This window comes from Lepisosteus oculatus, chromosome 3, assembly GCF_040954835.1.
Source record: "Lepisosteus oculatus isolate fLepOcu1 chromosome 3, fLepOcu1.hap2, whole genome shotgun sequence".
NCBI classification, from domain to species: Eukaryota; Metazoa; Chordata; class Actinopteri; order Semionotiformes; family Lepisosteidae; genus Lepisosteus; species Lepisosteus oculatus.
Window position 1 is genome coordinate 42,247,545 of NC_090698.1, and position 14,687 is coordinate 42,262,231.

General features: G+C 37.3%; 1 protein-coding gene across 4 annotated transcripts in view; it reads left to right on the plus strand.

Annotated features, from left to right (window-relative positions):
* Positions 1-14,687, plus strand: part of lhfpl2b (LHFPL tetraspan subfamily member 2b) — a 93,087-nt gene that overhangs the window by 355 nt on the left and 78,045 nt on the right. The window contains exon 2 of one of the 4 annotated variants that reach the window (XM_015365450.2): positions 2,916-3,013. The exons of the other annotated variants lie outside the window; for them this stretch is intronic. The gene's annotated coding sequence lies outside the window, so the exon portion shown is untranslated. The remainder of the gene's footprint in view (positions 1-2,915; positions 3,014-14,687) is intronic. 4 annotated transcript variants of the gene reach the window in all.

Genomic DNA, 14,687 nt, shown 5'->3' on the forward strand with positions numbered 1-14,687 from the left:
CTAACCTCTGCCTGCGACGTGATACTCTATCAGATACATTGTTGTGCATTAGGACAGGCTTTGCAGGGGCTAGCACTTGCTGTCCCTTTAATTTCTAACCTTCTGAATTGTAACCGATGATGCATATTTAACTTTCGTGCAATTCTGTTATGATGTGTTTGGAAACGTCACGATGTTGTCCTTAAATATATGTCTGTCTAGCTCAAATTTAATCTATTAAAAATGACATTATTCAAGTCCAATTTAAACCGCGTAAATATTCACACCGCGCAGTTACTGACTTTGGACAGGACCTCGACCATTACTGTACAATACATTCGATATTGTGAAGGTTTTATAGTTTCTAATGAGACGTATCTGTGTTAACCGTATCTGAGCATTAATGTGAGTTTTTTTTCTGTGTCATATACGACTTTGTTTTATACATGCATTTCTCTGTTCTTTGCATTAATCGAGTCAAAGAAACAGTGGAAAGTAGGGAGAGTTGATGTTTAAATGAGCAGTTTGCCTGTTGAAGCTTCCAGTAAGGTTGTGGTTAATAATCGATGGTTTGAAAAATATATTTCTAGTAGGTTTTAATTAATTAGGCTTGAAAAAATGGACCAGTATTAATAGGCAAAGTGGTATGGATCCTGCTTATATGATATATTATATGCTTATAGAATAGGTCACATCTGTCTGTTCACACATCTGTTGAAAGGACAATGAGGGTCAGATATAAGGTCTGCCTTTTGTGACATAGCATTGCATTGTAATTGCTTAATAATGAAGTGCTAAAAAATATTTAATATGATATATGATATCAATATGATATTGTATGATAGATGCCTGTATTTTTAGGAGTATTGCCAGTGCACTGAATTCACATATCAAAGGTCCCATATAATGCGTAGCATCATCATTGGTGGTGGAGGGGGAATCCCCATTACCTGTAAAGTGTTTTGAGTGGAGATTCCAGAAAAGTGTTATGTAATTGTAAGGAATATATTAATATTACAGTTATTATTATGACAGAATCCACATAAGTCTGTTAATGCACCATTTGAAGCTTCAACCACGTTTTGGTCATCATGACAAATAAATCAAAATAGACTAATGAGGGTCTTCTGTTGGTGTTCGATTCTCTTAATTCAAAATTGGAATTCAAAGCCTTGATGCTTGTACACACCCCTATAATCTGCTATACTCCTTGAAAAAGATTTCCGTAATGCATGATAGTTACTTTCCAGTAGAATCCTCTCCTAGACCTTAAGTCAATGAAAACATATCAATAAAGGCTATAGCCAGTACTCACTCTGTACTGGAATATATGTGATAAACTGTACTTCTTTTGATGAGAGGCCAATTACTTCAGAGAACGTGGAGCAAAGTATGATGACCAAATTTGCAGGACCACCAAAGGGTTCCATAACATTTTGTTTCTTTTTTACATGACTTATCCTTAGGTTTCTGAGATCCAGGATGACTTTATCATTTCCTTTTGGTCTTAAAGTTCTAAAGAGATTGGGGGGAAAGGGAGCTGCACAAAGGGAATGAACCCTTTAGCAGCTGAGTAATATATATCTGTGTCAGCCAATGTGCTGATAGAGCTTGCATTCTTTCAGTTACAATAGCCTTGTCTGCTTTGATCTAATGATCCAGGTTAGGTTCAATTTGCTCCTTTGTATAAACCCATGGATACAGATCTACTTTCCCAGGCATTCTTTACAGATGTGTCCACTGGCAGCAATCTCACTATTTGGGATGTTGTTGGCCATAGCACAGTCACTGATCAGGCCTGGGAGTAACAGCCCGGCAGGTTTTATAAGGATCACACAGTCTTGGAAGAGTTGTAATTAAGACCAATGAAAGTCAATTATTGATTTAATTAAGTCATTAAGGTCAGGTAGAATGCAATCCACTTGATCCAGAGATTCTCCAGGAGTATCATTATTGTCGCTTGTACTGTTTCCTGGCATGGGATTAACATGATTCTTGTTACAGTCTCTCTGTTCTTGGTGAAGGTTGCAGTGTTGAAGCTCTCTGTGGTCCAGTTAGTGGTTGAGCAGTTGCTGTCTGTATGGATGAGGAGAATTATATAATGAAGTTAGAATGTCAGGGTGTGTGTCACTTGGATGATAGAGCCTGGACTCTTTTTACCTAGCTATACTATAAGGATGCTGCTATGGGATCCTTACAAACTGGGATTGAAATCTGTTTACTGTTCCTTTACTCTGGCTCCAGTTCTTCTAGAATATATGTAGAAAGGCCAGAGCCGTGCCTCTCTATATATAATGTACAGTAGCATAGCCTGAAAGCTTTAATGATAAATGGCAGGGGATTTATTATTATATGTTATTGGAATGGACTGTGCCAATGAAATAGCTTGAATGAATAAAATATATGCATCCTTCTTTGAAGATCTGGAATTCTATTTAAACATGGAAAGAATCTGATTTTCATGGAACATTGTAAAGGATTTTAATTCCTTTTGCTTTAGATTTTTGTAGTTGAATTGTTGAGAGTTGTGTGTATTAAACCTTTTAACAGAAGTGTTTCTAATACCTTAAATTTAAACATTGTGTTATGAATACAGACTCAGTGTTTCAACGTTTTTGCAGAAAACTGAAGAATGTCTGTTTTGTTTCTGGGCCAAAAGGAAGATCATCCATTTGGAAATACCATCCCTTTGATCAGATCAAAGCTTCAAAGATCCCTCTCTCTAGTTTTACAATCGGGTATTATAAAATGCAGAAGTATTGTGTACAGAAATGGAAGAAGGCTTGAGGGACCCAAGTGAGATTAATCAGGCATTATAGTAAGTAACATGTCAATATACTTAAGAAGTACCAGTGCCTGAAATGCAGATGAATGTTGAGCTATGATTCTGATGATTAAAGAGAAAATCCTTGGACTTTGTTTTCTTCTTTTTAAAGGAACTTGTGTACTTGAAAACAGATCTGATGGATTCAAGGCAGTAACATCTTTCTAAAGTCTCTTTGTGACAAAGGCTAAGGTTCAGGTAGAGAGATAAGTAAGTTCTGTTTTTGATCTTTGTTCCTTTACACCCCTAAGCCTACTCCTATAAAACAATTTGACTAAGAATACCCCCTATTCCCATGTAATGATATTAATTGTTTCTACTAGCTTTAGGACTGGTTTTACATCTTTTATATTGTGCAGCCTATGTGTTTGCTGAACAAAGCGGTCTTTTATTACCTTTGTAAAGCCCTGAGGGTATCTGTTGGCAATCAAGAGTGTTTTTTTAGTGCTTCAAATTTGACCCATATTTATCTTTAATTATACATACAAATCAAGGTAGTATTTCACATGATTTCTGGATTAGATGTCAGAGTGCCAGGGAGCTCTGTTCCACACTGGGCTTGCAGTCCTGATAAAAATCTCAGGTGAGGTTTTAACCTCGGGTCATGGACCTGCTATCCTGAAATGTTGATCCTGCTGTGTGTATACAGATGTTTGCCATATATGTGAATCTACAATTAACGTTGTGCTTGAACCCCTATTTTCCATTACAAAATACTGATGTAATTATCACAAAGAAACATTTGCAAATTATTGTGTGTTATTGTAAATGCTTTCCTTCTGTGTCTCTTGCATGACTCAGTGACCATGTACTTTGATATTTAACTTTGGGTACAGTGTTTTCAGAGGTATATCTAAAATAGTAAAAGCTATACTTGAATAATGCCAGTGTAGTATTTGTTTTTTACAATACACCAGTAGAGATTTTTGTTTTGTTTTACCACATCTATTAAGATATAGGTGAAGATATAGCATGTTTGGATGATTTCATTTAATGTTTGGTGCAGCACCTGGAAATGATACATACTGTATCCTTGAAAAATGTGAACAAGCATTCATGAATACAGTGGATAGGTTAGTAAATTAGCTTGCATATATGTTTTTTCATTCTGACAATGCAGGAATGTGCCATTCAAATACATGGGATTTCCTGCTGTGAGCTCATTGTTCATGACTCAAAGTTTGCAAACTGGAATAAACCCATGATAACGTCCTTTGTGTTTCAGCAATATACAATAGCTAATATGTTAGACAGGTTATTAAAGGGAAAATATGCAAAGGTCATTTACATTTAATTATTAGAATTACATTATTTAGCTTTTCAGTAAAGCGTATTTAATGTTTGTTGTTTCCTTAAACTGATGTGCTTGTGCCAGTAACACTGTAAGAAAAATGATCTTTTATCAGTAATCGTTTTATCTTATCAGGAATCCGATGAAATAGCCCTTACTTAATGTTCATTTTCTTATCATATTGCACATTAAAAGCCATTATTATCCATAGTTTTCTCTTAACTGTTTAAAAAAAGTAACTATCAATCATTACCCTTGCATACTTGTTCGTAAATGCATGTGTAGTAGTTGAAATCACAGTTTTATCACTTCATTTTAAAGAATATTCAGATTGTGCCTTCAGCAAAATAAGTGATTTGTCTTTAATTTAAATGTTGACGATAGTCCACAAAATCACTCTGTACTTTATTCTGATATCAAAAAGAGTCAGAAAACTTGATGAAGAGTGAATATTCACTTTTCTTGATGTACTGTAACTTTTCCAGAAAATAAGAAAATCTGAACAGTTTTTTTTCCATTTAAATCGAATTAGACCTATGCATGGGTCTAAGCATCTGTTTGTTTTACAAATGCAAGTTGAAAGGGTAAAATTACTACAGGGGTGCAAATTCGCTAGCTGTTGCATTTTAAGCGGCATACAGAGGCACCCACAATCATTTAAAGATGACTGTTAGTGTGGAGGATACTGTGCTGTGTGCTTGGTCCATAAAAACTAAAATAAAATGTGCCTCTCACTCATTATAGGCTTGGAAAATCCTCAGTTGGTTAACTTTGGATTGCCAAAAGGGAAAATGCAAAATTCAAGCCTATTCATTCTCACTTGGCAGCACTCATTGTAATTACATTGGAAGCCTTTTTAATGTAGTTTTACAGAATGGTGGGTTTAAAAAAGCCGCCAGTTTGTTGCAGATGCATTGTCTGTCTTGCATGGGTGGAGTGGTGCTTTTTGGGCAGAGCAAATTAAAACAGAGCACAGCATGCTTGGTTGGGTCACACATTTGTTGCCTCTGCTGCATAACTATACGTGAACTCCTGTGTAACCTGTGGCATCCCTGTATTTTCTGTTTTCTGTACAAACAGGAAATGGCCTCTTTAACTATTAAGAGAAAGAAGTCTGTAGTTGACTACATCGCATAGCGGGTCGGGAGAGGCAGTTGAATAGCACTGATGTAGGCTTAAAACAATAAGAATGTATTTCACCCAATGGTAATGATGTCCTTCTCGGATCACCTTCAAAATGGTAGAAGGATATTATTAAATGAAACTCAATTAGTAAATTCTGTCAGCCACTACATCAAGGATGAATTGTTAATTTATCATGGAAGGTATTATTGTCTGAATTAATTTCAAAGTGTGTGGCACAGTAGTTAGCATTGCTGTCTTGCGGTGCTGGAGCCGTGGGTTCAGTTCTAGACCTGGGGTGCTATCTGGGTGGAGTTTGCATGCTCTCCCCATGTTCTTGTGGATTTACTCCGGGTGCTCCGGTTTCTTTCCACTGTCGAAAGACATACTGATAGATTAACTGGATTCTGGGAAAACCGGCCTTGGAGTGAGTGTGTACATGTTTGGATCTGTGTGTGTCCTGTGATGGACTGCCATCCCATCCAGGATGTATCCTGCCTGGTGCCCATTGCTAGTCAGAATATGTTCTGGCTCTCCTGTAACCCTATACTGGATGAAGGAGTTATAAAATGGATGGATGGGCAAACTCCAAAGCATGTATTTCCTTCCATTTCTGTAGGTAGTGCTAATAGAAAACACAATGGTTGGGGAGTCCAAACATACTGTTAGGGTTATAAAAAATACTTAAGACATTAACTGGAAATATGTTGTGGCTAAAAGATCAAACTAAATAATTTATTTATCTACTCTGTCTGCACCACAGTAACAATAAAAAGGGAAATTTAAGGTAGGCCTTTAGTCTTTGTTATAAGGTAGCATTCTTTATTATAGCTGTTAGAAATCTCTTAAGAACTGTTACAGATGTTTGCTGGAACTTTCTGGAGACCTTCTAACATTCCAACAGGGCAACATTTCTGCTTATTCCTTGCAGTTTTCTTGAAAGACCTTCATTTTTCTTTGAGTGTCCTTGGCTCTGGCACAGAAGTATAAATACAGGGCCTAAAACCCCAAAAAGGCAATGTTGAAAGTACTCCTGCCATGCATTTTCAGGTAGAAATACTGTAGTGTTTAAGCCAGAATTTTCTTATTACCAGTTCTTCCACTTGGTCTGTAATAAAGATCTCTTCCTCATAATAAACTCTCCAAATGTACTTAGTCTGCATTGAGGTATATATATACAGTATACACGTCTATTTTCTAACTGCTTTATCTGGTGGATACTGAGCTTATCCCAGCAAGCAACAGTTATGAGGCAAGATACACTCTGGGCAGGAGGTCAGTCCATCACAGGGCACACACAGACAAACACACACTCACATTCCAGAAGACAATTAACCTTCTAGTATGTCTTTGTATTGTGGGGGGAAAATGCAAAACCTGGTGGAAACACAAGCCAACATACAAACTCCACAAAGATTGCTCTACAGGAATCTAACCCAGGGCCTAAGTGCAGTGAGGCAGCAATGCTAACCACTGTGCCACCATGCCACCTGCAAAGATATACACTGTTTACTGCAAATCTATTCGGACAAATGCATCATAAATGCAGTCTAACACAGCAACAGTAAGTTGATAGTTTTGGTGACTTTGTTTCAGATGAGTTTGTGTTCTTCTCTAATCTTTGAAGAGGACGTGTCTTTGTCTTAAGCCTGGCAATCTATATCAATCCTCAACCCATATATAGACAGTTTTCTAGTGCCTGTCCTTTTTAAAAGCTTTTAACTTGGTTCACAAGCAGAAAAGAGCCAGAATCCACCCATCCTGCCTTAACTACTTAACTACTACATTCTTCTTAACATAACGAATAAAGGAAAAAGAGCTCCGCACAGAGAGGGCAATGCCAAAATTGCATGGCAGGGTCAGTCCGTAAGGGTGCTCTCCCACCTTGCTCGTTTTCAAAGCTACATCTTCCCAGCTGAAGCTCATGTCCATGTGCGTGGGTTACCGAGAGGCTGCCAGCTTGGTGTCGAGCTGAGAGAATGCAGGGCTAGCCCTACTTGTTTGAAAGTGTTGCGCCCACTCCAGTGCCACCTTTGTTCCCCAGCTGCTCAGCGACAGATGGAGATGGTCAGTGTTCAAAAAGATCTCAGATAAATTTCCTCTTTCCCCCTTCTTTTGCTTAGGCGCAACCATGTGTGCCGATAAGATTAGGGCACGCTCCAGTAAGCGCTATGTCTGCCCCCCATCCTTGTGTACTTTAGCCACATGCTGGTTCAGATCTCATCAGGCTCCTGATGGGAGAAAGATAAATCTCCGATTGAGACTTCGGCTGACAGTTCAGCACAGCTGATGGAAAAACAGCTAGAGCTAGGGATTTCTTGGAAAAGGAAAAAATCCTACCTAGCTGAAATATGGCTTGAACATGAAGGTTTTCCTGTTTATAATGGTTATAATCCTTAAAGACTAAATATACATGATATGACAGGTATTTAAAGTTTTATTCTGATTATGCAATACTTTTATTACTTGAAAAGACTGTCCAAGTGGTCTTTTCGTTATCTGTCATTCTAGAAGACCCCCCCCCCCCTTATATTTTTTTTCTTCTTTTTAATGAATTATTTTGCCTCTGTAACTGACCTGTTCTCCTAAGAAAGGTAGGAGAAAATAATAAAGTGAACCATGGCCTTATGTGTCAAAATGCACAAGACTTCTGTAAAATTATTTACCTGGGATTTTGTTCCTTAAAAGTCTTAGCAGTGTGTGGAGGTACAGTATGTCAGCCCTGGAGCTAAACACAGACTGTGTTGGATGTGAGCAGGATAGGCTGTGCTGCTGGATACTGGACATAAATTGAAAATGGCCGTAAACGACCGTTTCCTCTGTGATTTTCTCAAGATGTTACTACTATCTCAGCAATTCATCATCAACATTTGTCATTGTTCATCCAATATTTATACTTGGAAGGGATGTGGCTTGAAGTCGCTGTATAGTTTCTGAAGTCTCCCCGTTTCACAGCTGTATGTAAATGAAATGATAATACAGAGAAGGCTGTGAATGTGATTACAGGTTTTTTGGCCACAACAGATAAGACATGCATATTGCATGTTATCTGTATGATTGTTTTTTTGTTTGGTTTTGTCTTACTGACTGTGACTGTTCTAAATTACAGGTTTGAATTGGAATTTTAAGTAATTCTGTCACATTGTAGCATATAATGTGTGAAAATGCATTGCATGTAAGTATGCATGAGTGATAAAAATTCACTTTCTTAAAAAGAACTGATGTCTACATTTAAACTTTGAAGCTGTAATGGCGTACTATTTACTTCTTAATGGCTTTGATCTGGAGGGTTCAGTTAACTGGCCCCCTGAGGAGAGCCTGCTGTTGAAAACGAGGTTCAATCAAATAGCAGTCAAAAGCCACTTCAAGAGCCGCCCCCTTTGTTTTCCAGTGAAAGGCATGGTGTGAGAGGCTCGTTGTTTAGGGCATGGCTTTCTTGGTATCATGGAAACTAAATTCAGCTTGGAGAAGCTCGTTGGTTCAGTTGTGATAATTTGCTAAAAGAATGCTGACAGGTTTCATTATTTTTATTGACTTTTTGTTTCAAAGGAATACCTTTTATTGTGTCAGCTAGATTTTCAAAATATAGTGGACAAATAAATATGAGGGTTATATGGAATGCCCTACTGTTCTGTTTTTGTTGTCTCCTTCATGCTAAACATTGTGTAGCAGAGCTGGTTGCAGCACAGTGACATCACCGCCCTCCCTGCGTATAACAGGGACCTCAGCTGCCTGGGCTGAGGGAGGTCTCCTTTAGCTCAGCCGGCCGGTTCTCCGTTGTGTAACGCCGGAGACCCGGGTTCACACCCAGGTAGTGAGGGATGAACTGGCAGGGTAGAGCGGCGAGGGCACGAGCCCGCGCGGAACCACGACGGTCACAGTTGTGAAATAGTAAACCTTAACCAGCACATCATCACCCTTCTGAATAAGGTTTATAGTATATAGGAAATTGGTGCAGGCTTTGTAGTGTGTTATTATTGCAGTGAGGAATTTAAGTTGATTTATTCACTTATAAATCCTTTGTTCTGCTTTTTTGTTTAGAGTCGCCATTTAGTGTTATACCCATCCAATTTGAAAAAGTTGTTGGGTTTTCATGTCTTGGCTTGAAGGTATAAACCCTGTGACTGCACACAGGGGGAATGAATCAGTGTAGGCAGACTCTCCAAAATGACTGTGGTCCATTCTTTTTCTCACATTTGTCACAAGCAACACAATCCTGTACCAATGGTTCAGCACTGATGTAGCTTTCACCAACAGTAATGCATGCCTGTTGGATCCCTGGGGCTACAGTGTTGACTAAGAGTGACCTGGCCAACTAATGCCACCCTACTTTCAGTGCTGCTGCTTGGAAAGTCCTTGTCACAGATGCTTAGTAACAATCCAATTTCAAACCCATGATCAGAGACCACAACCTGTATTCAGATGAGCGTCTTTACTGGTTGAACCACTCAGGAAGTTCAGGTTCCTCTCAGGCTTTTGTTGTCATCAGGGATGCTTTCTTTTACTGCTTCCTTTAACAGCAGTGTGTTTTTCAGACGTTTTGATATTGTTGTGCAGTCTCATGGGCCTCATAGTCAATTGAGTGGCATGTTTGGGCTGCCTACGTAGCGTGTTGACCTAAAGAAGATGAAAATGTGTGCCTTTACCCTGTACTTCTGTAGTGAACTGAAGGAATGGTTGAACAATATTTGCTGAGTCCACTGCATTATAATCCTCGTACCCTGACTGGTGTGTTCTCCTGTTCATCTCTTTATACTGAAAATGTAGAGCAAACAGTCTTAAAACACACACAGCACAAATAGCTTTTGTAATCTGATTTTGATGTTTGTCTTCAGTGACTTGGAATGAATGAGCATTAAATATGCTTTCATGCTTCTGGATATAATCCATTCACTTTTTGAATTTGTGACAACTTTCAGTATAATTTAATTATGTTGAAATAGACTGAGCTGTATAGAAATCATCACAGACATTTTGCTGCTTTCCCACTTTACAATTAGACATAGGCTGATATTCACTGATGTAATGTAATTTCAGCTCTTCCTTTATTAAATGGTGAATTAATACTGTCAGGTATTACATTTTGTGCATCCAGTCTGTATATCACTTGTTTATAATGTTTAATGACACTTGAAACCTTTTTCTGTAGAATATTGTCAATTGCTCCAAAGATTTCTAATTATACTAATTATAAAAAAGGGTTTATATAAGAAGTGTAAAGATGTCCTTGCAAATCTATGTATTAAAATTTAATTCCCAGAAAAACGTACTTCAAATAAGGAGTTACTATATAAAAACATTGTGATGTTCTCATATAATTATAGGGCTGTATTGTACCTACCTGTCTAATTGTTTCCATCTCTTCAAGTTTTATGGTTTGCATACCCCTATTTAGATGTCTTTAGATGTCGGTAATACCTTCTTTAGGCATCAAATAAGTTCAGCGTTTTTGCTGTTTTTAAACTTGCTTACATTCTTCAGCGAGTAACGTGGCATGCTTTATCCTGTTTGAGTGCTATCTCGTTGCGCTAATCAATTCGTTTAAGCATGAAGTTTCTTCTGTGTTGTCCTTTTCGCCCTTAACCAACAAGCATAGACAGTTGCACATTCTGACGGAAGAAGTTAATTCAGTGGGATTCTAAAATAAATGAGACACCCATCCATTCATTTTTCAGATGTTTTACCCAACACGGGGTTACAGGGGAGTCTATCTTTGTAAGCTATGGGCACAACGCAGAATGCACTCCGCATGGAAGCTCCATGATTGTAAATGATAATTTGCTCTCAATTGAACTTGTTAAAGATTAGTAATAGAACATTTTGGAAGACCATTTAAACTTTTTTCATTTGGAGCCGCCTTTGAAATTTGATGTTCAACGATCAGAGGCCAATGACAAAGAATTATGCTTAGAATTACTAATGGCTGTGGTCATACACCACCAAAGCTTTGCTGCTTTGTTTAAATCGCAAGTACGGTACTTGTGGCTGAAACCTGAATGTTTCATGATAAGACTATTTCTTATTAGGTGACATTTGTTTGGACTTCTGATAATACTACACCATAAAAGACCAATACATGGCACTGCAGTAACAGGAAAATGACAAGACCTTCTCAACTTTGCAGGATTCTAATGTGCATAACCTAGGACATTACAGAATGCCTTTTTTTAAGAAGACAAATTGAATATGAAATTCAAACTCAAAGTTTGAGTGATTGGGAAAAAAAATATTACAATGAAACCTTTTTTGTGCATTGCTGCTAAGATTTAGTCATATTTTTAAACCTGTTTTATAGTGTGTTGCTATGTAATATGTAGTGAGAGGAATAAAAAAGCAATAAAGTATATACTCAATTATTGTGTTTTCGTGCCACTGCATTTACGTAATATTTAAATGTATTGAAGACTGTTTTTATTAAACTTTTAAAAAGTTACAGGCTTTTAAATGGATATACACCAATAAAACAAGGCAAAGGGGATCTCAAAGAAGAAAAAGTACTTGAAGGAAAAAAACACTTACAGGAGCAAAAACAACAAAAAAGACTGAAAAAGTTGTTGCACTCGCACAGTGACGTTTGGCTGTGCGTCTTTCTATAAGCACAATTTCTATAAAAGAATTTATCCTAGTATGAGTCAGAGGTATTTCCTGTCTTTAAACTTAAAAACTAATGTTCCATTTTCTGCCTTGTGAAATATTGTACCATCACTGCAGGAACAAGTCTGTATTGTTACTCTTAATTGTTCTTGATAAGAAATCAGTTACTGAAAAGGTGTACTAAACTTAAGTGATAATTTAATTAATAATAATTACTTGGGTTTGTACAACATGTTTCCTCCTAAAGGATCCCAAAACACACCAGTGAAATTCAGCACCCACTTGGGAGACACGCAGCAGCTTTGACAACCCAGCAAACCCATCGCAGCAGATCAGCTGGAGAAGTGAAGCAGTTGCTTTATCCTTCATTTCATTCTGTTGATGAATGATTTTGCACAACTGATGTTGTTTTGCCTATTACCTGTTACCTGTTGTTGTTTTGCACATTCCCTGTTGTCTCTGTCTTTCTTTTCTTATGTAATTGTATTGTCGTTGTTTTTTTGTACTGCTTACCGTCTGAGAGATGGCTAAATACTGTAGCATTTCGTTATACCATATACCTGTGTATGAGTAAAATGACAATAAACTTGAACTTGAAGTTATGAGTTGAATCAACATAAGAGCAGCTACAAATGAGAGGAGGCCCTTTGGCCCAACTAGATAGTATGGTGATATGACTGGATATCAGCTTCAGCAACAATTGGCAGGGCACCTTGTTCCATTATCTCACAACGTTTTGTATAAAGAAGTGCTTCATTTTCCTGGTTTTATGTAAGCTTGTTCAAGTACAAGTTTCCACTTGTATTCTCTCATTCATGTTTTGCTGATTCTCACTTGAGCCAATTAAGTTGAGCCAAGGAATGTATTATTTATTCCAGACGAGAGGATATCTTTCTTATATCTTGATGATGATGGCATTGTATTGGACATTCTGTTGTAATGGGCAGAGTGGCACCTGTTGGTCCATAAACATCACTAACAGCTGCTTTATTTTCCTTATCATTTCTCCTCTCACTATTCATCAGGCTTAATCTTGCCTTGAATTGAGAGATACCAACTCTAATTATCCAAGAAGGCTTAATTTTTAACAACTGAATACTGAGACCATGTAAACTCAATGTCTGAACTACTAGAAATGGAATATGACTGACAAGAAAAGGGCATCTGTTTCATTTTGCTTGTTTGGTTGCTAGGAGACCAGTTTCATGCAAGATGTTGTAGCCCGAAGAAGAGCAAATTAGTGAGTCATCAGTCAACAACTCTTCAGTGTAATTTAGACTATAGGCCTTAGTTCTCAGACAACACACTGAGCTCCAGCTGCCAATTCTCCTAAACTCTTGGTATACTTTGAAGCAAGATTCAAACTCACAAACTGCAAGAATGTTCCTATCCTTCTTTTTCACAAGACACCCATTTATTCAAAGGATTGATCATGAGCTTAGGTTTAAAAAAGTATTTTGGTGTAATTGTTAAGGTTCTGTGCTGGTAAGATTCCCCTAATCTGATTTTCTCTAATTTTATCATGTTTTATCCTTCCAGTAACTAGGGATCCACTACTTGTTATTGGTCCTACCAGCACCTGACCTTATACAGTATGTTCTTTATACAGTATGTTAACTGTAGTGCAAACATTTTAATAAATGATCAGTCCCTGGATGAATAAATGGGATGCAAACTGGTCTGTGGTTTCCACTAAAGGATTGAAAAACACTCCTCTACTCCCAATATAACAAGCAATCTTTTAGATACAACAGACGTCAGTAAAAACCCACTACTTGGTGGATGTGTAGCGTTGTTTTAATGGCTGTCTCCTTGGTCATTAGTGAGGAAAAATAAAATTCCTATACATCAATGACGTAATATATTTTGCTGTTGAGCTGTTCTGATTGTAATATACAGTAGTGGTGCCTTGTTAAGCATACTGGTCTAGCTTTTACATTTTTTTCCCAATTAACTTTAGCTTTAGCAAAGGTCAGACATCTGTGATTAATCTTCTCCTGAATATTTGTAGTTTCCTCTGGACTGTTTTCTTAAGTGTGGGATGGCATAGACTTGACATTTCATGGTTTATGTACAAGTTTTAGAAGGTTCTTACCTTCATTGTGAGAATCTCAAAGCTGACAAACGTTCAACTACAAAGAAATCATTGCGTTTTATGGTATGGATTATTTAAAACGTTCAAAATAAACTTACCTTAACTCTACCACGATTAATTGTTTCTGCCAAATTACAGGGCAGCATAAAATGAGGGACAAAGCACTTTGATACTGACTTCATATGTCTTTTGTTGCAATTTTATTATGGAAGTTTTGCTTGAATGGGTAAAATGAATGTGATATAACAAAATGGATCAGTTATTATTTTAGGGTACAGTACAAGATGGGATGGATTTGTTATTGGTATTTGTTTAGTTATACTGTATATCAGTAAAGATTGGTGGCTATGTAGTTGTTTAATGCTGATTAAGAATCCATGTTTTAAAGGACATGTGATTGAGTAAGCAATCTTTCACTTTTCGTAGATTTTTTTAGTTAAAACTTGTTCGCTTTAGACTGTCTTGACCATTGTGTTTCAATTAATGTGTTAAGCCAGTAATTCAAGAGCTGCTTAAATGATCCTCCTTATTTTGCAGAGATCTTGTTTGGTCATCCTCTCCTGGAGCTAATTTCAGTAGGTCTTCTTCTGCATTTGCCAGTTATAGCAAAATGCAAATAGTTTTGGTAAACAAGGCTGTTGTGTTTTTTTTCTGCAGTTTGTCCTTTATAAATTCAGATCACTGCCATCGTATGTTTATCATCATAAACTTTTCATTGCTTTATGAATCACTGATTTTCTTTAATTCATGATTACATACCGTACAATATGATTACATGCAAT